At 35.5% G+C, this 25,115-nt stretch overlaps 1 protein-coding gene across 2 annotated transcripts in view; it reads left to right on the forward strand.

Moving 5' to 3' along the window:
* Positions 1–25,115, forward strand: part of LOC128020041 (uncharacterized) — a 455,114-nt gene that overhangs the window by 326,143 nt on the left and 103,856 nt on the right. The window lies entirely within an intron of this gene.

Raw genomic sequence — 25,115 nt, forward strand, 5'->3', positions numbered from 1 at the left:
AAATGCATTATCTTCCATATAATGTTCATTATTGTTTCTCCTCTATGCACCGCCATTCTGAAATGTGTCAATTTTTACAAAGCTCATCGTTCTGGAAAGGTAGGTGTGCTCTGATTGGCCAGCTATCCAGTGTGTATTGTGATTGGCCAAATACCTCAAGAGCATGATAGAAATGTTACGCCCTTACCATACTGTAATGCCGGGTCCCTTTGCGATGAGACAAAACCAATAAAACCCATTAAAAACTAGGCATTTCTTGCATCCAGTGGGGACATAATTACTGATTATAATGACTTAGTTATAAGGGTTATATATAAAAAAAATAAAAAATAAACTATTAAAAAGCTTTCCATTGATATAGACGGTTTCATCGGGCACACGCGCCTGGACCTAAGTTAACTTCCGGTCTGTGTTGTGTATATCAGTCTGGCTGCGTGCCATCTACAAACGCAGTTAAAGCCAAGGTGATGAGTAGACTGAAGTTGGGCTCAGGTGGCTGTGCTGCGGGATGTGTTTCCCATACATTTATTTATTTTTGGAGACTCGCCACAATTTTAAAACTGATCGATTTTCAAAAAGGCTTCGTTAAATAAACATGAGTAACGTAACATTACGTAACGTACTGCACGTTTAATAATAATAATTCCTAAATTTATGTTTAAATATCAAAACGAGGCATGGGTGTTTTTATATCGCTGTATTTCTGAAAGAAGACTTGCATGTTATATGCGCGATAAAGCAGCGTGTGAGCGTACCAGCTCTGCTTTGTTTACAGCTGTTACTGGGGAAACCTCTATTTCTAGCGCTTTATATCTGTGCTTTAAAACATCTCCTGCTGGCAAATAATGAATTAGCATTTTCATTAAGTCCGCCTGATCCACACAGAAAACACATTTTGTTTGTTATCAAAAAATATCTACTCTAGAGGGACTTGGCTGTTGTTATTGATTCTATTTGGAGTCTACCGGAAGTTAAGTTAGGTCCACAAAAGCGCTCACGCACATTAACGTTTGTTTATGTTGATGCCGTTGAAACCGTCTATATGGTTTGTAAAGATAGGAAAAAATTTGGGCAATATACTACTACATGATATTTACTTAATATTCTAATGATAATTTTGACCTTATTTTGGCTATTGCTAAAAATATACCCAAGCGTCTTAAGAGTTGTCCAGGGTCACATATTGTCTTTTTATGTGGTGTGTTGCGTTTCGTGCCACGTAAACATAAAACCATTTGTCTGCAGTCCTACCAAGCCCTCCGTTTATTGCATCACAAACAATTATTTGTTTTGAACTGTTCTGGAACAGGGTTGTAAATACAACTTAACTATACTGATTTCTAGTTGTGTCCTCTTTTGGGAGGCCAAACGAAGTAGTTTCGCTTTCACAGTGAAACACAGTGTCTCCACGACATGGCAGTGGCGGCAGCAACAATATTACAGAGACAATCAAAGTTAATTCTCCTTTCTTTGCATGAACATTTGTGTGGTGTTATGCAAATCTTCCCATATGGGGGCATGTTTAAATGAAATGTTTCAGGAGGGCGTGGATGAGTCTTAACTTTAATAAAGGATATCTCTTTGGGTTTATGACTTTAGTCTATGAACGTAAGAGATCTTATCTATGCACAAACAGCTTGTAACACTCCAAAGAAAAAAGGAAAGCTTGAAATCGCATAATATGATCCCTTTATGGTGCCTTGTGAAAGTATTCATACTTTTTCATTTTTTCCATGTTTTGTTATGTTGCTGCTTTATATTAAACTGCTTTAAATTGATATTTCCCTCCACATCAATCTACACTCCATACATCATACTGAAAAACAAAAAAACAAAAAAAACAGAATTGTCACAACTTCGTAAATTTATATAAAAAAAAAAACTTAAATAAGTACATTGCATGAGTATTCATAGCCTTAACTAAATATTTAGCTGAAGCACCTTTACAGCCTCAGGTCTTTTTTTGTTTGATGCGACAAGCTTTTCTCATCATGATTTGGCTATTACCTGTCATTCTTCTCCTCACCTCTTCACCTCTTAAGCTCTGTCAGGTTGGATGGGGGCAGATGCACATTTTATTAATTTTTTTCAGGTTTCTCCCGAAATATTTTATTAGGTTCAAGTTCAGGCTGTAGCTGGGTCTCTCGAGGACATTCAATGAGTTCTCTATAAGCCATTTTTGCTGTTTGCTTAGGGTCACTGTCCTGTTGGAAGGTAAACCTTCTGCCCAGTCTGAGGTTTGAATGCTTGAAGTCTTCATTAAGGCGATCTCAATATTTTTCTTCTACTCTGATGAGTTCCTTAGTCCCTGCCGCTGGAAAACAGCCCCACAGCATGAGGCTGCAACCAGCACTTTACTTTTGGGATGGTATTTTGCAGGTGATGAGCAGATCTGGTTTCCTTCAAATGTGATGGTTGGAATTGAGGTTCATCAGACCAGATAATATTGTTTCTCACAGTTTGAGGGTCCTTTAGGTGCTGTTTTACTAATTCAAAGTGTGTTTTCATGTGTCTTCACTGAAGAGAGGATTAAGTTTGGCCAAACAGAGATAAAGCACAAACCGGTGGAGTGTTGCAGTGATGATTGTCCTTCTGTAGGTTTCTCCTATCTCCACATATGATCATGGTACTCAACTAGACTACATGCTTCTATGACCCTTCAATGAAGCAGAATATTTTTCTGATCTCTTCACCAGATGCGTGGCTTGACACAAACCTGTTTCTGCTCTACAGGCAGTTCTTTTGATATCAGGGCTGAAAATGCATTATCAGCTGTTAGACCTTTTATTAAGATGTGTGTGCCTTTCCAAATCATTTCCATTCAATTGAATTTGACACATCTATTAACATTATTCCATTGAAAATAAACAAATTTACACATTTACAAACATTATCCTATACAGGTTAACATAACCTTATCATAGTCTTGCCTCATTGAGCATCAGTGACTATTTATAGTCACTTATGAGAGTTTTGCATCATAGTTGTGTCCCTGGTTTGTCTTGAGCAGTGAAGCAGGCAACTATTTATTGCAAAAATCATCCAGGTACTGTAAATAATTTGGCTTTACATCCTCTGAAGACAGAAAGTTCATGCCACAAGTAGCTCTATGATGTTAAGATTTAAATTCACCACTCAATTTAGAGTCACAAAAAATTAAGTATTTTGCAAAAACATTGCTTGAACTTATATTGTTGAGACTTCTTAAACAATCTTAATCAACAGATGCCAACTTCTAAAAATAATAGAAGCAGGACTGTTATTCCTACGGTCCAAAGACTATGTTTTTTATTTTTATTTATTTATTTATGTTTATTTCAGTAGACATTGTTTTACCTTCTGCTGCTGGCACCTGATTTCTTTGGGATTTTGAGAATCTTATTATATGCAGAGCTTGTGTGCATCTAAATTTAGAATCATAAATCAGTGCTTTTGACATGGATCACTGTTAGAGTCTCTGCGGTTTCATCACCTTGTAATCCCCTCTCTACTTTGTAAGCATAGCACTGACTAGCTAGTGAAAAGAATGCAGACAATAGCGTAAGCTCTTTGATGCATCATTTTTTTTTTTTTTTTTTTTTGTGATGGAGATGAAAGAATCCTTTCTTGAAAGGCAATGGTTATGATGTGACCCTGTGTGTCCTTGTTTGCCGCAGCAGCTGCTGTAGGCAAAAAGTACTGAGACACACACACACATGTTTGTTTTTGTGAAAAGTGGGGACATCCCATAGGCGTAATGGTTTTTATAATGTAGAAACTGTATATTCTATCGCCCTTCATCAACCCTACACCTAACCCTAACCCTCACAGGAAACTTTGTGCATTTTTACTTTCTCAAAAAAACTAATTCTGTATGATTTATAAGCGTTTTGAAAAATGGGGACATGGCTTATGTCCTCATAAGTCACCCTCTCCTTGTAATACCTGTGTCATACCCATGTCATTATACAGAGATGTGTCCTGATATGTCACAAAAACATGCCCACACACACACACATAGAACAAGTTTAAAATCATGAGTAATTTATAAAAAATAAAAAAAATCAATGATTGTATTTACAAATAAGAAATGAGCCTCATACTTATTGAATTTGAAATATATAAATTTTTATTTACAGACTTATTTATAATTTATTAAAGTTGCCATATACACAAGTTTATTTATTTATCACACACACACACACAGAGACAGACAGATAGATAGACAGACACACACACACTGATAGTTAACTAATTTTAATAATCAAAAATATTTGGTATAGTCTTTTCTAACAGTCTTTGCTAAATGACATTAGGGAAAAAAATCTAATGAATGGCTTTGAAGCTCATAAATTCAGTACTCACAGCATTAATTACTCTATTAAATAATGCTTAAATAGGACTGTCAAGTTAAAATGATTAGGTAGGAAATTTTAATATTTATTAATTATTAATATAAAAAAAAATATAAGTAGTAATTACTATAATTATTTATTGAATTAGTAATTCATTATGTTCATTATGTTTTAATTAATTTACATAATAATAAATTTAAAACATAAATAAAAAAAGATCTATAACGTATGTAACTATATATATATATATATATATATATATATATATATATATATATATATACACGTGTGTGTGTGTGTGTGTGTGTGTGTGTGTGTGTCAGAAGGACTTTCACAGAAACCCGCGCGGACTCCGAACATACTGTATCATACAGAGTCACTGCTTAGATTAATTGAAATCATCCTGGCTATCACAATGGGAAAATGTACCTTTAAGGATCTATGGCTCGAAGACGGTGCATTTGGTAGCTGGCTCAAGCCCGCCGCTAACAATCGGTATCAAGCATCCAAACACAAGAAGCAGAAAAGCTGAACTGAGTAGCTGGTTACTCACGTGCTGTGTTCGGTGTGGGGCAGCCGCGTATCACCCCTTATGAAACAAAATATATTGCAGTATATTGGAAAATATCATGTAATATATTAGGCATATATTCTTACATATATTTATTTTTTCCAATATATTGCAATATCAAACAAATACTAATCACAGTTTTGAACAAACAAAAGGATGTCAAAGAGCCCAATTCAGTACCAAGGTGTTCTGGTGTTCAGGACTTGCGCAGAGAAAAGCGTCTCAAAACGCTTGTAACTTACATCGAATTTGCTTCTTTTTGCTCTTGTGCCGACAAATACATACAAACTGTCAAAATACCCGCCTTGGAAAATATGCCCGATTTTTTTTTTTTTTTTTTTTGACTGCTATTTCTTAAGTGAAAGTAAACAGTTGAGGAAAAAGATGCGTTCATTGTCTCTTAAAATGACTTAATTTAGCTACTAGCTTCTTAATTCAAGAAAATGAAAGAAAAATCACTCACTGCTCTTGACTGCTTTACTTTGTAGTTTTAACAAGAATTTAAGCACAGTCAAACCAAAAATTATCCAGACTCCAGATATAATTTTTAATATACATATTTTACTAGTAGGTACAGGACACTAATACAGTTATGTAAGTGAGTATAAGCAAACTGTTTACTGTATACATATTATACCCAAAGAATCTTCATGCAGTGAACTACTAGTGAAATAGATAGATATACATGTTTTATCTATCTATCTATCTATCTGTATATCTATCTATCTATCTGTATATATATATATATATATATATATATATATATATATATATATATATATATATATATAATTGGGAACAAAAATTATTCAGCACCTTATAAAGCACCATGCATTGCTTATGTGTTTTTTTTTTTTTTTTTTCTGAATTGCTAATGCAACCTTTTCACACAACAGTCTGAACAAAATGAAGCATTGCTTGGTAATTGGTCAACAAAGTATTGATAGTTGTGTAAATATTGTCATAACAGTTGTCTCTAGTTTTGGTTGATTGTAATCCATTACGTACATTTCTATCAAAGTTATGACATTATCAAGAAGAATTTGTTCTGACACAGTTTAACTCTAAATTCTTGTCATATTTTATAACCATTTTAGAAGCAATAGCAAATAAACTGTAATAATGTGAGAAATGTTCAAGGTGTATGAAAAATATTTGTAAAATAAATTTTGGTTTGATTGTATATAACATTTTTACATTGAAGACTATCAAGTGCTATTTTACATTTAATTTTTCAGTTTCTGTACCTGGACACCTACAAACTTGAAAAAAAAAACTTTGTAAATAGCAAAAATAAATAAAAATGAACGAACATACAATTGGTACAACGAACAAACACTGGTACAACCTTCAGCGGGGCCCCGCTGACCTCAGCTACGCCCTGCCTGTGGGTGTTGAATACTGTGACCAAACACCAATAACACTTGTTATTTTGGAAAGTAATGCCATAAAATAATTGTTAATTTACAATGTTACAATTGTTAAGTGTTCCTGTGTTCTTGACACTCAAGAAAAAGAAGGCGAAGGCTTCAGTTTCTTAATCTTAAGAAATAATAGAATAATTCTTTAAATAATAAAACTTGTTACTTTCAATGAAAGTCAATAATAAAAAAGACTTTTGAAAGGAATTTTAATGACTGAAGTTATTTATCGTAATTCGTGTTTAGGTCATAAATTCAAATCCTAATAGTCATAAAAAGGTCTTAAAAAGTCTTAAATTTGACTGATTAAACCCTTAAGAAACCCTGTGTGTGTGTGTGTGTGTGTGTGTGTGTGTGTGTGTTTGCATAGCTGCACAAATAGTCTGATGGAAAAGGAAAACTGCATGTACATGTTTGGCACAGAATGCATCCCACTTACTTTTTTTAGAGGTCTGTACACTGGTTCACTTTCACTTTTAATCATTTATTCATCAGACCCATTCACAGGATCAAGGTCAAAAGAGGAGAGATCAGAGGCAGGGACATGGTCCCAATCTGGTTAGAAAGAATTGGGAATGATCGGATGTCACCCCGTTGCTTTCAGCCAACCTATTTACTCACAAAATGCATGTGTGCTGAGGTGTGTCAGAAGTGGATTGCATTAGAGCAGCCACTTAACACACCAGTGGATATGGTGAAGAGCGCCAGGCCATGCAGCTGGAATGAAATGAGCAGAATCTACAATGTCAACACAGGACTCATGGCGCATACACAAGGGTGGATACCTTCAGATCACAGTGTTCTGGCATCTGACAGTAAAGGTCTGCTTCCAAACAGCAAATCGGTCAACTCAAGAATGTCTCTCACTTCATATATTTTGAACATACTGTAAGTCGACAAGACCAACACTGCTAGTCATGTAAGTTTATAATTAACATTTTACATGTATTTATCCTTGTGTCGCTCCAAACCTGTATGCTTTATGATTAGATTTTTAAGCCAAATGGATTTTGACATTGGATTAATCTCCAAATAATTAAGTGATAAGCATGATTGTCACTGGTAAACAAAAATGTCAAATATGTAATAAACAACAATAACCATCATAAAAATTGTTATGCAATTCAGTCAAAAGTACAAAGGCAGCACTTTAATTCAGCATTAAAATTTATCTAAATACATATAAATACATATTTTATATATCAGCCAAAACTATGGAATAAAGAATTGTTCAATGAGACAAAAGACTGCCCATTAGATTTGCGCAAAACAAATTATATTTAATGTTTAACTACTATAGAGACATCAGACTCAAAAATTCCAGAAGAACTGGCAGAAGTAAGGCTGTTCTCGGTGGGTTCATTAGCAATGAATGGCTGCTTACTTGAATGGTGGGAGCTCACATCTCCAAAAACATCAAAGTAAATTTTCAAATAGATGTTATTTTAATTAACAAACATATTTGACGATTAATTATCAGATAAAAACTCTTAAAACTACATTCTGTGGCACAAAAACAGTATTATTCATAAGATTAAATTGGACTTGGGTGTCCCCCATGACACTTGCTGTGAGAAACTCTGCAAGGTTCATTTGGTGATATTGGCTGCACATATCATGCTTGAAAAGATGTATGAACCAATAAGATTGAAGGACCAGAAAAAACTGTTGTTTGAGCATATATTGAATATATTTTTATGAACAATTGAAGCTAAACTAGCAGCAAAACTGTAAGAAAATGTTGGTCATTGACACCTCTGGTTCATAGGAGAAAAATTACTTGAGTAAAATGAAAATGACAATGTCAACATTTTCACATTTTCTGTGAATTTTAACTAGCAGCACTATCTTGGTCAGCTAGCTTGACCAATAAGATCCTGCAGGTGGAGCATGAAAATTCAAGCTGGTCTAAGATGGCTCTTTGATCAGGTTAATCTGCTAATTACTCACTTTAATATCAAAATTATACCAGATCACCATGGTGAGACTCTGTACAGAAGCTTCTCATCAGCAAATGTCAACATGCCATGGTGATGATAGAGAAATCGCAAGTGCGATTCTGTCTTTAAGTAAATGTGTTGTAGGATAGGTCAAGGGTTAACTATTCTCTTGTCAGGCTATTACTTTGATGATGGCATGCTGTCATAAATGAGATCCAGGCAGGAGGCGAGAGCACCCCATTGGAGGGGAGAGGTCAAGTGACCGCTGCTGATTCAGTCAGTCACAGTCTGTCCAGAGACTCCCTTCATGCCCCTCATCATCATATCTGTTTATGTTTTATTCATGCACTCTCAGCTCTGGAAATACTTATGGTCTCAGCTTAGGGGCTGTTAAATTGTTTAATTTAAGTTCCTTGATAGGTACAATATCTGATCCATATGGAAAACACAGTATATCTGATTTAATGGCGTCCACAGCCATTGAAGAATATCCCAAACAGCACTTCTTCATACTGTAATGTCAACAGCTTGCGCCTGTACAAATGGAAAAATGCAGCCAGAAATGTTTAGATATGTGCAAATGAATATTTCAAAATATATGTTTTAGTTTTGTTTTGCATTTCTTGTTTGTTTCATGTAGAGCAAAAAATTGTGACTGGAAGTTAGTGATGTGGCTTGGTTGATGATGTACTGTACATAATTAAACGTGAGAATACAAAGTTTTGCTGACTTGAAGTCAGCTTAAATTTCTCCTTCCGATATTTTTAAAAGGATTGGATGATTTACAAAAGTTTGCAGGCTTTTTTTTTTTATTTTTATAGAGATTAAATTGTTTGATCCAGCCAATAAAATACAGACATTTTTTCCATCACTTGTGTAATTATTAATGTTTACTTGTTATGAAAGGGTCAAAAAACTACACAGCCCACCCACTCTTGTTACTCCAGGCTACAAAATACACTGCTGCTGTTTTCTCATGACAGAAAGCAACACATTTTGTTTAAAACAAATCAACCAATCTAAAGCAAACTGCAACTACTTTGGGATGTGGTGCATAGGATAGAAAATTGGGCCGTCTCTCCACCTGTCACAGCGTGTCAGACAAAATGAACAGAGGGGGAGGTATTTTCAGCCTTTAAAGTATGTATATATATAATATATATATATATATATATATATATATATATAGATAGATAGATAGATAGATAGATAGATAGATAGATAGATAGATAGATAGATAGATAGATAGATAGATAGATAAATGATCAAGCACGCACTGTTTTCAGTGGAAAGTTATTAAAGCCTGATCGCTAAATGTTGTTAGATCATGTCATACCACCTGAGAGTCTCAGAAGCTAGGAAATGTCTAAGTTGCTAGGTGATTTCTTTGGGTGGTTACATGTTTCACTCCTGTTGTTGCTCAATACTCAGCAATGGCACGGACTCAATGTTGTCTGGGGGTTTGACAGAAGGAGACTGGGATGGTGGGTGGTGCTCGGGGTCGTCACTGAAGGAGGTGACTGTGTTGTTCTGACGTCAACTTTTTACGAAAGTCACAACGGTTGGTGAAAGATCACACCTATAAGCAGACTGTGTGCATTTTACTGTGGACTGACTGTTTTGAAATGTATATGGTAGATAAATAGCCCCTAGACTTCAGTTATCGTGACAAAACAAAACAAAAAAACAAACAGAAAATTTCAATTTATGGACATTATGGGACCTTTAAGGCAGAAACCATAATCTGCTTACTATACATAATCTATACATAAATAAATACATAAATAAACTTCTATTGCCCTTCATTCAAGTCTTCGGTTTACACACACTCTTAACATAAGCACACAATTAGTTGTCAAAAAGAACCAATTTGGTTCAGACGTCCTCTCTCAATCATAGTAGGCAATCTGTTCAGTAGCTTCACTCTGAATCATGCATGCGCATCATCAGCTCATCGGTTCTCAAATCAGATGTGTCCGAAATAAACGGTTCTCTGTCCAGTGTACTGGTGATCCAAAAACCGATGCAACCAGTTCTTGACTTGAGAATGAGAACTGTTCAAACCGGCACTCTGCAAACACATTCAGTTTATCATCAGCTGGTCTGCTCGTGCTCATCAGTTCTGTTTACTACTTGATTTGTGAATGTGTCATTGTTAACTATAATTACAGTACAGGTATTTCATAAATCATCCCTTATTCCTATTAAACTTATCTGTTCTCAAATCGGATGTGTCCAAAAGAAACGGTTCTCGGTTGAGTGTACCGGTCATTTGAAAACTGATGCAAGCGGTTCTTGACTCGAGAACGAGAATCAGCTCATCGCTTCTCAAATCTGACATGTACACAAGAAACGGTTCTTGGTTGAATGTACCGGTGATCCGAAAACCAATGCAACCGGTTCTTGACTCAAAAATGAGAACTGCTCCAGCAGTGGACGTGTTCATTTGTTACTGCACACATGCTCTCTTGTGCTCATCTTCAGTTCTCTCTTAACAGTTAGCAGTTTAGCCAATGTACTGTTTGAGTAAATTAATTGCTCCTGAATATTGGTTTATGTAGACTCAGTTTTAAAGCCATATTAGTTTAAACTTCTGACAAAGTTTTCTGAGGGCACACCTCTGAAGCATGCAAACAGAAAGCAGCTGTTACAGCATGCGAGTACTAATCTAAGTTCTCATTCGCACACAAGTTTACGTTATAATCACACTAGTTACAAAAACATTTGGTTATGTCTGTGAAGTTAAACAGCTGGGAAAGAAATTGCATGTTTATTTTAGATCTGTGTTGCAGCAGCAATATACAGCAAACAAATCAATGAATTCACTGCTCTCTTGTCTTCTCTGAGGCTGGGACTCTAAACAGTGTACTGTGCCTGTTTGTACAGTTAAGGACAGAACAGTTAGAATGTTTTGCTCAAACATTCCCCATGGGATTAGAACTGGTACCCTGTTGTTGGCGTTGGTGGAACCCGGTGGAAATTTACAGATGAAGGGGCAGTAATATTATAATGAGATACCTTTGCCACGTCACAGAGGGAGTGAAGTCTGACAAGCTAGTTTTCTCAGACCCTTGCAGAGTAAGGCTTATAAGGCATAAGTTACTGGGTTCATCTTTTTTGACCTGATTATAGCACTTAAAACCTGGAAAAGTCAGATTTTTATGATATGTCACCTTTATCACTTCTCACACATAAAAATTTTTAAAAATAAAAATAAATAAATAAACAGAAACATGAGAAAATATAATTTTTAGAACAATTTTTACTCTCTTCAACAATTATTGCAGGTTTTTTTTTTTTTTTATTCTCCTAAAGATGAAGCTCTTTTTAACGAAGACGATATTCAAATAAGCCATTAAAAAAAAAAAAAAAAAAAAAAAACCTCACACGAGAGCCACAAAAGAGCAACATCTGAGCAGAACAACAGCACTTTGTTGTGGAGACTCACTTTTATCGTAATTCATTGTCCTTCACAGTGGGCTGTATTTGTTGAAAATGACTCCCTGTCCCAGCTAAAGGCCGCTGTCCCACGCAGGTGCGTCTACATAAAGCACATGCCCATTAAGCATTCTTCACAGGGAGCTACCAGGGGATGTTAAATATTCATTGATTGCTATAAAGGCTTTGAACAAAGGATATGCCTCACTTTGAAAGGTAATATAAGCAAAAATGAAAACAAATAATAAAGCTAAAAACCATTGTAGGCACTTCTATTTCAGATTGCATTTTCATGCGCCCCAGCGTTACGGAGATGAAACAGGGGTCCCTAAGTTATTCGTTAGTGCAGTTGCACAGAACAGGCTCCCTAATAATGAGCAAGCAGCAGCATCAGTGTACTGGCAAAGGTTAATTAAAATGCAAGAGAATAAAATCAGAGATGGCTGTCTCCCACGAGGCAGAGTGATAGAGGACAAATATGGATCCTGTTTCACCCAGCAGATCTCTGGATAATTTGTGACAAAGTTTTGATGCAAAACAATGACCATGGTTTAAAGAGTCCATGACCCTGACTGCTCAAGAGGGTACGAGGACACCATGACTGCAATTAATATTTTTATTTTTTATGGATTTCAATAGTGTGTAAATAACATACATATCAGTTGTGAAATTTCTTGTTACTTTGTCTGTTTATGCTCCGCTATAAAAATAATCCCAAACAAAGCAGTCAAAGCAACACAATAGTAACATTACTGAATGGATGTTTTGAACAAATCAGTTGTTGAATTATTAATTCAATTACTGAATGAGTAAACCAGTTGAGTGAATGATTCACTGAGTGACTTGTTTTGTTCCTAAATGTGGGTTTTCTGTTAACTCTCTAACCATTAGGCCACAACAACATCATCAAGAAAAACATAATAATAAGTTAGAGTAGATGCTGAGTGGAGTCCTCCCATTTATGGGTTATCAGTCCACAAAGGCAAAAAAAAAAAAAAAAAAAAAAATGTGATCCACAAATACATGCAGTGATCTACAAATGCACAGGATGTGATTCACAAAATGAATACCACGAAAAAAATCAGCACATGATTTGGCATTTGGCTGTGATTTTTCAGAATGCTACTGCATCTGAAAGCCAGAGGGAGCTCTCGCACAGAAACTCAAAATATGCCCCACAGAAGTACCATAACGGGTAGTTCCAGGAAATGCCTATGGGCATCTTTCTATCAGTGTTCTATCACGGACAATGCGCATAACAACAAAATCGCAGCCTTTGCAATATCAGAATTGCACATAATCGCACAGTGTTAATCGTTATTTATCGGGCAGCCATAATTTCTGACATAAAAATATATTTTTGAACATGTTTTTATTTACAAATCAAATTTTGTTTATTTGTGAATTTAATTAATGTCTGTGAAACTCTACGATTTATTTGTTGATTTCATTCTATTTATTTGAGATTAATTTTGATATTAAAGGGATAGTTTACCCCCCAAAAAAAGGAAATGTTTGTCACTTATTACTCACCCTCGTGTCATTCCTAGCCTGTGAGATCTTCAGAACACAAATGAAGATATTTTTGATGAAATCCTAGAGCTTTCTGACCATAGACAGCAATGGAACTATACATTCAATGTTCAGAATGGACATTGTTAAAATAGTCTGTAACATCTGTGGGTCAACCTTAATTTTATGAGGCTACAAAAATACTTTTTGTGCACAAAGAAAATAAAAAACAATGACTTTATTCGCTTTGTTACGCGCTTTGATTAAAAACAGAGGAATGCACATGCATGCGTCGTGGTACTATCAAAACACTGATGCCATATGGACTATTTTAGGGATGTTCCTACTACCTTTATGGGCATTGAATGTGGTAGTTGCATTGCTGTCTATGCAAGGTCAGAAAGCTCTCGGATTTCATCAAAAAAATATTTGTGTTCCAAAGATGAACAAAGGTCTTACAGCTTTGAAACAATTGAAGGTAGAAATGATTTACAGACTTTTCATTTTTGGGTGAACTATCCCTTTAAAAATAGATACAGATATATTAGTTATACACAATTAAATTAAAGGTTCCATTTTATGCACTTTTTTGAAGCTTTGATTGTGTTTACAGTGTGCAATATAACGTGTTCATGTTTTGCATGTAAAAAAAAAAAACTGTATTTTTCACACAATTCACCTATCTGTATACCGCTGTTTTCACTGTCATAAAAACTGGCTGATGTCTTCCTTGTTCTATAAAGTCCCTCTTTCAGAAATACGTAACGAGTTCTGATTTGGCCAGTGGTTCCTGTGTTGTGATTCAACAGCAGCTTAGAGCACGCTGCCCTATTGGAAATGCGATTGGACAAGTTTTGGAGTAGTTTTGAGAAGCAAGTGGGCAGGAGCATGTGCTGGAGATGTACTTATAGTCACAGGAGCGTTTTTACTGACGAAATGTGCATGAAAATCGCATTAGTTTTTTTTTGCACCGCCCTAACATCTAGTTAACAAAGATAATCAGCGTTGCCCTTTGTGTAATAAGTTACAGAAACTGTTAAACGCACCAACTTAAATAATAAAATATACTTACCGGTTGTGGTCCATAAACAACGCCTTCTCCAGACAAAGAGGGAACTGCTCCATCTTTCAGGAATAATCTTTGTGCGAATCCGGCATTAAACTGATTTAGATTGAGAAAGTTGTCCTCAGCAAGCTGTCTTTAGCAAAATTTGCTGCACATAGTTTTACATGTGGATTATAATTTTCCGGAACCGAGTTAAACATCAATTGTAACCATTAATCTCTAAGTACAGCGTCCCTGGGAAGCCCAAACAAAGATGATTGGACTCAGAGATGAAAATAACAGCGTTTCAACGACATGGCAACAAACACAAACACAGCTCTTCTTTCTTCTCCGTTGGAGCGCAACAAGGCCACGGCCCCTTTTTGTGAATTCATGTGGGCGGAGGTTAGTCAAAAAACTGTTTTAGTGACATCATTACTGCAGGAACTAGAGGGATGTAGTCCGAACAGGTCGTTTTTTGTAGGCGAATTCTGTTAAATCAAATATCTCGCTTGGCATTGAACTTTGAGCTTTAGAATTTTACAGATATTATTTATACTCTAACAACAACATTACACACAACTAAAGTTTAAAACATGGGATCACGAAGAAGGGGACCTTTAATTTAAATTAAATTAAATTAAATTTCTTTAGCTGAATATGGAAAGTTTACTCTGATCAATATTTACCATTTTAACAATGTTTCCATTCAAACACCAGAATTATATATGTGTGTGTGTGTGTGTGTATATGTATTTCCTTAAATTCAGCACAGAAAATGTGTGAAAACTGCAGATTCTGTCTGGGCCTGTGTTGCATCACCTTTACCTTCATCTCTAACACTGGAAGCTGGCAGCTTTGACATCTGAAAAGAAGATGCTGTATTGTTTTCTTAAACAATACAGAAGACACTCAGTGGCATGAACAAGACTAATATCGGACTTGTTTCCAGCCAGACACACAGTGGTGTCAGTGAAAGGCCCATCAGTTGATATAAGCAGATATGTGTGCTAACCCTTGGGCCTGTACGGTGACTGATGACAGGACGCAACACAGCATAAATATGCAAGTAAGCATCAGGGTGGTGAAGCAGCCATAAATCTGTGAGGAGGAAAGTGTGGTATCCTCACAAAAGAGCAGAATAAAATATCCACAGTGTGATAGCAGAAACCATCCAATACATTATGCAGTCAACAAAAGTGCTCCCTGAACCATTTAATCACTAGGACAGGGTATATGCAGGAATCTTGAAGTTAATCTTAATACCTTTTCAAGACTTTTTCCAAGACCTTCTCAATATTTTTTAATACCTCACCGCCACTTCAAGCTGTAACCATTTACATCAGTGATACTTTTAACTTAACAGTTTTAGTTTGTGATAAAGACTATAGACCACTCTGATACAAAAAAATTAAATAGACTGGGATAGTAAATCAAAGCAAAGTTTATAAAAAAAAAAAAAAAAAAAACTTTGCTCCACCCTCAACAACAATCATGCTGACATGTGCCTCAGTTCTTCTGATTTTGTTCCCAGCAGCTCGGTGCGTTGTAATACGTACTGGGAACGCCAGAGCGTACTTTGTGGTTTTTAACTTCCGCCCGCCTGCCTGCTCTGGTGATCTCGGAGGCAATTAACAAACACATCCACAATAGCCTAGTTTATGTACCTGTTAGGGCTGGGATAAACCATTATTTTTTAAACGATTAATCTAGCGATTATTTTTTTCGTTGCATCGATTAATCTAGGAATTAATTTTTACAGACCGATTCGATTTCGATTATCTCCCCAGTAATTGACTACTAACAATTTATACATGTTGATTTAAATATATGAATGAAGAAACATGAATTCCTTAACATTGCAATGTATGTTTATTGCTCTTAAAATTACAACATAAAAGACTGACTAAGAATGCATTACTTTGCACTTGTATAGAGATAGCATTCAATAAAACCTTGAAGCCTTGAAAACACATAGCTTACTGAAACAAGCTTACTGAACACATAGGGCCTAGCTTACTGAAAAAAAGTTCTTCTTTCACATGAAAGTAACAACAACTTGATGTCTAGCATTCAATAAAAAAGATCACCCAATATACTTGTTTAGAGCAATTTAAAGAATACAGTAACCAATGTAAACTTGAGGGCTTTAAGCTAATACAGAGAGTGCTTTTCCAAAAAAAAAAAAAAAAAAAAAAAAAAAAAATTAACAGTGGGAGCCAGCAGCCTGTCATGGAGAGAAAAAAAATCTCTGAATGCTCCACGTGAAACGCTGCCGTTCCGCCCTTTTTCTATCATTTCTAATGATTTTGGAGGAGAGAGAGAGAGAGAGAGAGAGAGAGAGAGAGAGAGAGAGAGAGAGAGAGAGCAAGACAGCGCTCGTGTAGTTTGAAGACTGTGAGTGTGCGAGTGAAACTTTGGTGTTTCGCCCTTTTTCTATCGTGTTTAATGATTTTGATTAATATGCACAAGGGAGAGAGAGAGGAAGAAACGCTCGTGTTGTTTGAAGACTGCGAGTGCGCGCACACAGCCGGGGCTCTCTCGTACGCGCCCTGTCAGATGCAATTAAGCCTTTGACAGCCGCCAGAAAAAAAGATCAATGCAGAAAAACCCCTGGATTGGTTATATAACGTTGGACAGAATGTTGATCCGGCCATTCGCGTATATTCAGCGCACATAAGGTAAACGTTTTGCAAACGTTTTTTAGAGAAATAAAAACAGGTCGACGAATCGATGCACATATTTTGCGTCTACGTATTTTTTGCGTCAACGTCATCGATGACCTCGACGCGTTGTCCCAGCCCTAGTACCTGTTCGTTTTTTTAATAAAAAATGACAAAATTCACACACTTTTACGATGTTTTTGGGACTTAAATTTTGAAAGTATATTTTCTGAATTAGCGGTCCAACAGTTTAAGACTTTATAAAGCCATGATAAGACTTTTTAATACTTTTTATGGGTCTTAATTTTCCCAAAACTGATTTATCACCTTTTAATACTTTTCAAGACCCCGCGGATACCCTGTAGGAATGAGCAGACCATTGTTAAGTGCACATAATGACAGGTCTCGGTCTATAAATAGTCCGGGAAAGCATCTTTGATCCTGCTTGGAGTTTCATGCTGTCATAGTCCAAAAGTCCGTACTGTACATACAGAGACACTACATAACCTAATGTATGTGGAATTTGTAAACAGTGCAGAGTGTAAGCAGAGTTGCTTTGGCTTCTTTTTGCCCTGTTTTTGTTGATAAAAAATAATAATAATAATAATAATAATAATAATAATAATAAAAACTTTACACTTACCACCTTATTCCACAAATATTTAAGCTGATATTATGATTTAAAAATGTTTTTTTTTTCATTCAAAAAATGTTACAGTAGAAAAACCATCACAATTATTCTCATTAATCATTACATTAAGTATATAAAGAAAGAGCGAGAGAGATTGTTATTGAACTGAATTGAATCAACACTGAACTTGGCCAGCAACAAACTGGCCAGCAACGTCTGTACTGTCTACGGAGACACATTTAACACTGATAGATCCATGATGACTCTGTTTTACAAATCTTATATCGGTTTTAATCTTATATCTGTTTTAACATTTGTTATAATGTGAACGCAAAGACTGCATTGGTGAAAAAAGTTTAGCAGTATGATTTAAGGAGTTCAGCTGAGTCATCCTACCCACATATATAATCACAAGGTAGTTAGAAAAGCCCAGTCTATATGAATTGTTAATTCCCATCCTCTCTACTCTGAGTTTCACTTTTTACCCTCAAGATCTTGGTTTAGATTTTCTTCTGTTAGGAATAACAGGTACAAACATTAATTTATTCCTACTTTAACTTGTTGCTAAACTCGGGCATGTGGGGAGTAGGTGGAAGCCGGTAGTTGTTTGGTGTTGTTGAAAGAAAGAAAGAAAGAAAAAGAAACTGACTAAAGCTGAATAATGACATTACTGACATCAGTAGAGCTGCTTATCACTGAATTGAACATGTTTCATAATTGATTAGCTTCACTTAATGAATGGAACTGAACCAACACTGAACTAACAGGAGCAGCTGAGTAATGAAAATGTTGTATTTTGTTTATTAAATGTGATTTACAACAAAATCATATTTGACTAATATTTAATATCTATCATTGATTCTGTTATTTCCCCGTTTAATAGTGTGAAGCTTTATAGTAAAGCTTTATATAAATAAAGGTGACTTTACTTGACTCTTCACGTTAGGGGTCTCTAGAATTTGAGGTTTGCATGCAGACGTTGTGGTCTAATGCCCATGTGAGAATAGGATTTCTTGTCACATTGCTCATATAAATTCAGTATCATTTATATGAGCTTGTGTTTATAGTTCCTCAGAGACTTTCTCATTTCAAAGGCCTGCCAGAAGAGTTTGATAGCTGTTTATATGGAGCTGGGTGAGAGGAGGGGCAGGAAGAAAAAAGTGAGAGAGGTGAATCAGTCCAACAGTGGCAGTGGTCACATAGCGACACAGTGACAGACAGCAGAGAAAAGAGAGGAAGATTGCAATCCTGTAAGGGGTGAGGAAATGAGAGCGTAACTTTGCTCTGTCAATCTCCCAGGCTGGCCTGTAATAAGCAGTGCTCAGGTTTCTCCTCCAAACCAGCAATATGCAGTCTTTTTGCTCTGGCCAGGCAGCTACTACTACCTGAATTTCAATTTACTCCCAGTCTCCTAAAGGCACAGCAGCACTAAGTCTACTCACATCTGAATTTATAATGGCTGCTTTCAATAATATAGATGTTAATGGAGGAGATCTTTTACAATTTGGGTAGGAAATTATGAAAAAAAAAAAAAAAAAAAACGTAAGGCAAATTAGAAATGTTCTGTTGGTGCTTCCAAAAAGCTATATAGTCACAGCAGAAGTTGGATGAGATTTATGATGGGGTGGAATTGGTCTGGTTGGCACCTCCTCAGTGACTTTGGCTGCAGCTTATATAGGGTGGAATTCTATTACAGTCTCTGCAGAATATTTTCCAAGGACTCATCCAATTAATTTAGGGATGACAGCGACCAAAAAGCCAGTGGTTTGTACCAACCTGAGATGCAAATTAATAGGGCATAAAAAAGATTTGTGAGATTCTTTGAGCTGTAAAAGAAAATTGCCTAAATAAACCCTGATAGGGTGAAAAGGACCCTGATAAGACTTATCAGTGACATCTCACCAAATAAATACAGATGTGGACAAGAAAAATTGTTTTGAGTTGAAATTACTTCATCATGTGCACATATGTGTAGGTGTATGTAACAATATAACATCTATATAATTATTAAAGTCCTCTAAAGACATTTGTATGAAAGAAAGTATGCAGTGTAATGCGAGAGACATGAAAGTAACGCTGATTTGAGGTTTACAACAGTCTGAAAGACATGTTGCCATGGACAATGGCAAGTATGAGGAAACATCTGACATAGGGCACAGCAGAACAGTCAAAAAGTATTCCAGACAGCTGTGTAATAAAAATACTAAGTGTGCAAGTGTAAAGATAATTAAATAAATAAATAATAACAAAGACTAAAAGTTCACAGTGCTAACACGTTTAATATAGACAGAAAATCAATACATTAATGGAAATAAACATTTGTGTTTGCAGTGCAACCTGAGTGCAAATTAGAATCAAGAACATTCCTGAAAGAATCAATATCATTCTAATAAATTATAGAATTAGAGCAATCTTATTGATTCTGTGTTTGATGCTGGTTGCATCATTATGGTTTATTTGTAGGTGATCTGTGCATCAAGAGCACCCAAAAGCATCGTAATTCATTCAGGCTGATATCTGTGCCATATCTTTTGAATCTGATTCTCTCTGCCAGGGCTGCTAATCTCACAGATTGGGTCGGTAATTAAGCAAAGCCATGCAAATAGCTGATAATGATGGCTGGCATCATGAAAAGGCTTAAGACAGCATTCAGAGCGAGGTGATTAAATAGGTGATCTTGAATTATACATCTGCATTGGATTTAAACAGTTGGTTCTGTGGATAGAGACGTCTGAACACTGTGATCTCACCAACAGACACTGAAGAACAGAGCTGTCAGCTAGTGGAAGCAGGTGGAAACCTGATCTCCAGGGCATGCTGCCTGTTGAATGAATAAACCTGTCATTTAGGGCAGTTTTTCTCACTTTTCCATACAGAGAAATGTGGAGGTACAAAATAGTTTCAGTTGGGCCATTCACATTAGCATTTGCATGTATTCATTTGTAAATCAGATTGAAAATTATCAGCTAAGTGCAAGAACATTCCTTACAGAATCCTTACAGAATCAATATCATTCTAATAGAATTAGATAAATCTTATTGATTCTCTGTGTTTGATACTAATTGCATCATTACGGTTTATCTGTTGGTGATTTGTGTTTCTGAGATATGCATGTACAACATCAAGAATTTTATAAAAGTACTAGAGACATATACATTTTTTGTAAGTTTTAATTTCCACAGAAATCTAGTTGGAAACACCAATTTAATACGCACTGCAATATTAACATAATATTAACATAATACATAGATTACTATTTTCAACCACATTTCTTAGCATGTTATAATGTGTTGTTATTTTATTACAGATATATTTAAATGAATTAAAGATACATTTTTAAAAAGTATTTTGGACATGACAAAACATCATACAAGAAATATTATACCTGAAAATACAGAGGAATCACACCAGTGTTATTTTAGTATCACATATATACTTTTCAAATAATATTTAGAAATTGTTTTATTATTTTGAAGTCTTTATTTTTATGTTTTCTGCTTTCATTTTAGTTTTAGTTAAAATTGTACTAAGTTATGTTCTTTTTTTATTTGAGCTTTTTAGTACAACAATTGAAATAAAAATAAAATAAGAAACAATGGAAAAACAATAAAAACAATTTTTAAAATTTTTATTCCAATTAACGATTTGTAATAATAATACACCTGAAACACACTGGCTATTGTAACGAACCTGGTTTGTAGTCTTCTGTTCGATCACAAATAGAATTTGCCTGTGCTTTACATTGATTCTTGCACCACACAGACTGTCACAGATCACCCTGGACTACAGTTCCCACAATGCATCTCACTGATTACATGCACATCTAAGGCCAATTCACATGCTCTACAAAAGGCTCGCTCTCTTGCTCATCTGGGCCGAGTGTTGTTAGCGTTTATCGCTTGAGAGAGTTTACCTTTACCTTTTTGAGTTTAATTCTGTTTCTTGGCTTTAGTTATATTATTCTAGATCCTTTCTTAGTTCTACTATTCTAGTTATCTCATGTGTAAGCTTTAGATTAATCCTTCTAGTTTCATCCCGTGCCTCATCCTTCTGCCTGTCTTAGTTTTGCCTCTCTAGTCTTGCCCCTATTGTCGGCCCCTTGGTTGATCATCGCCTGTATACGGATGACCCCATTGGACTACCCAATTGGATCTTGTTCGAAGATCGCAGCCTGCCTATGCATCACTCTTCGTCTTGTATCCTCTGTTCCTATTTGCTGGTGTCTGATATTAGATATTAGTCTTACCATGTGGTCTAATAAAGCATTTAGATACGTATGTTTCCTGTTCTGTTGGCTCTGTAACAGCTATATTGTGTATCTCATATAAGAATATACACATGCTACAGATACCAACAGATAGGCCTTATGAAACAGGTTTAAAATATACACAACATTCCCACACCAACTATCATTTGAATGCCTTTTGAAGAATCAATGAAAGAAATTTTGTCAGTTCAGATTTATTTATTTTTTTACATTTTTTTTGCATGGAAATTGAACTTTATTTGTTTTTTCATTCATTTATGTAACGGTCTAGAGCAGTGGTTCCCAAACCTGTCCTGGAGGAGCCCCTGCACAGCACTTTTTGAGTTGATGAGTGCAATCAGGTGTGTAAGATAAGGGAGACATACAAAAGGTGTAGGGCAGGGGGTCCTCCAGGACAGGTTTAGGAACCAATGGTCTAGAGAGAATTTGAAGTGGTTTTAAATGAGAAAAATGTTTATTTATTTAAATAAAGTCCTCCATCTGAAGCTGTTGATGTTTCTATGTATTAATTGTATTTGTTGTCACATGCATTTTGCATTAGTAGTTACAACATACCCTTTACATGGTGCAGGTACAAAGATTTTCATTCTCGAAAGAAAAACTCAGATCTCATATAGAGATCCTGTGCTTAAAAGTTGCAAAAGTTCCAAAAAGGCAACTAGCAACCACCACTTGACAGTGCCATCTACAGTATCTTATCGTTTGCAGTCAGATCTTTGAATCAGATCAAGGCGGTTGAACATTCTGAAGTTATGGCTCAAGTTTTACATGACACAGTCAAAACTTTTAAAAGAGGATGTGAGATGAAGGAGCTGAGATGAGCTAAAAAGGAAAAGAAAATATAGTAGAGAAACAGTTATACTCTGGTGCAATATTGTGTTCAAATATTAACTCTAAGAAGCTGTATCATGGGCCCTGATCTCAGCTGATTTAATCATTTTTTTTGTGTGTCTTCCTTAAGATTGATGCATACAGTAGCTGTTGGTAACATGATCATTAGAGAGTAATCATAATATTAATGAGGACTGACATTTGGGTTGATAACACAATTTGTGGTTTCTTTTACTATAGGGCAGTGGTTCTCAACCTTACCCATTATCCAGGTCCCTTACCACCCCCTATTAAATTAAAGTTAATGTAGTCTAATCATCTTCACTATTATTAAAGTTGATTAGGCTACCATTCAAATGTTTGGGGTCATGAGGATTTTAAGAAATTAAATACTTTAATTCAGTAATACATTAAATTAATAAAAAAGACATTAAGTTGCTTTTTTTACAGTAAATTATTTGAAACTAAGTGTATTTTAAAGAGTGTTAAAGCATGTTGGTGATTTTCATCGCAATGTCGAGGTTTCCCCAAAGGTTAAAGAGACTTTAAAAATTCCTGTTTAGAATTATTCACAGGGGAATTTTTGCAGAAGAGATTTTGATTTGTTCTTCTGTTCCTGGATTAACACCCTTTTACTGCTGTGATTTTACCCCAAATTTTGGGGTGATGTTTCCAATTAGATTTCAGTGAAAATTATAATATTTATCCTTTAGTAATAGAAATCTAAGTAGAAATATGAGAAATGTATACTCCATGTCAAAATAGTTACTATTTTAGGACTGTCCTAGAGGTGTGCTATATGACGATTTTTGATCGTGCATGATTAAAATGTCTCCACAATCTACGTGTAAGTATAAAGTGTAAGATAAAATTTACACATAAGATATTTGAAAACTAGCAATAATGTGATAATGTGACGTAACGTGATATTCAAACAACAAAAAGCGGGTAAGTAGAACTCTGTTTTTATTTTATGTTCTTATGTTTTTTTTTAATATCAAACTTAAAAGAGACAAGCTAAACAATACAGCACAATTTGAAATTCATTAGAAATTGGGCAACTGTAGTATAATTTGTGATGCTATGAAAGTTCTTCATCGCTTGAACAGTGCAACTTTAACTGATTGTTTTGAGAAAGTTGCCCAGGAAGGCCTGAGGCTCAATTTAATTCTCCTTTCTCAAAAGCATGGCGGTAACTTTTCACATTTCAAGTTTGTGAATTATTGATATGTCCTTTCAGACCTCTCCATCAATCCTCATGTTAGCTTTAAGTGATTACCCTGAACCAACAAGTAACCAACTTCAAAAGCTGCCTCAAAAAGTTGCATGACTTGGAATTCAATCGGGAGCTTTAATGTGTGACTAATGTATCAAATAAGAAACGTATAGCTCAGAGGTGCTAAAAATATCACTGTATGAGATGAGGTTTTCTTGCTGGTTTTGTGTTAAAGAACACTGATAACTAATGCACTAAGCATAGTAAATAACAAAATGTTATCATTATTTAAAAAGTAATTAACAAAACAGGAAACTGTCATTTAAAATCACTGATGTAAAAATTATTGGACTGCTGTTCTGACAAGTGCACATAACATCAGGGCACATAAAAGTGATATCGTGTTTTAAGGAATTCAGTTCAGAATCTGTCCACATCCTAATTTAATTTCTCCTCTCTCTTCCTCCCTGTCTTTTAGTGTCCTGTACATTAAATACAAAAATGTGTTAATGTATGTAAATTTCAAACAAGATTATTTCCTTACTGCTGTCAATACATTAACCCACACACCACATGCAAACAACCAACATGCTCTCGAACGCACAAAGACTAAGAGGAATTATAAAGTCTTTAATCCAACAAGCTGGTAACCCAACACACAGGTGACATTAACATAGACATTGAGATTGATGAGTCCGGACAAACTAGAAATGAACACACCAGAATTTAACCCTTTGAGCGGTACGGTCCCACATATGGGATATACATTTCCGTGCCCCTGGGAGTACAGTCCCACATGTGAGATTTAGAACATTCGGTGACATCACATAACTGACAAATTCAAACTGTGCTATTCAACTATTCAGTGTTCTTAACCACATAATGCATATTTTAGGTTTCAGACGTTTAAATACACATAAGTACTAAGTACTAAGCAACAATAAAAATTGTATTTGCCAATGTGTTTTATTCATATCAGATACACAGTGTAAATAACTATAAATTCACTCACTCTGGGGGGACTGCTAGAATATTTGAAACTCATCACTGGAATGGTTAAAAACAGACCAAACATGGTTAACTGACTACACACCTGAAAATTAACACAATGAAGGGGAATTGTGCAAGAGGTAAACAAAGTCCAAAATGAATGACATTGTGACAGATCACCTCCTTCCTCTAAGGTGCGACATCGCACCGTAGAAAGAAGGATGAGGCAGTAAGGAGGATGAGGAGATGATGAAAG

This window comes from Carassius gibelio, chromosome A9, assembly GCF_023724105.1.
Source record: "Carassius gibelio isolate Cgi1373 ecotype wild population from Czech Republic chromosome A9, carGib1.2-hapl.c, whole genome shotgun sequence".
Classification (NCBI taxonomy): Eukaryota; Metazoa; Chordata; class Actinopteri; order Cypriniformes; family Cyprinidae; genus Carassius; species Carassius gibelio.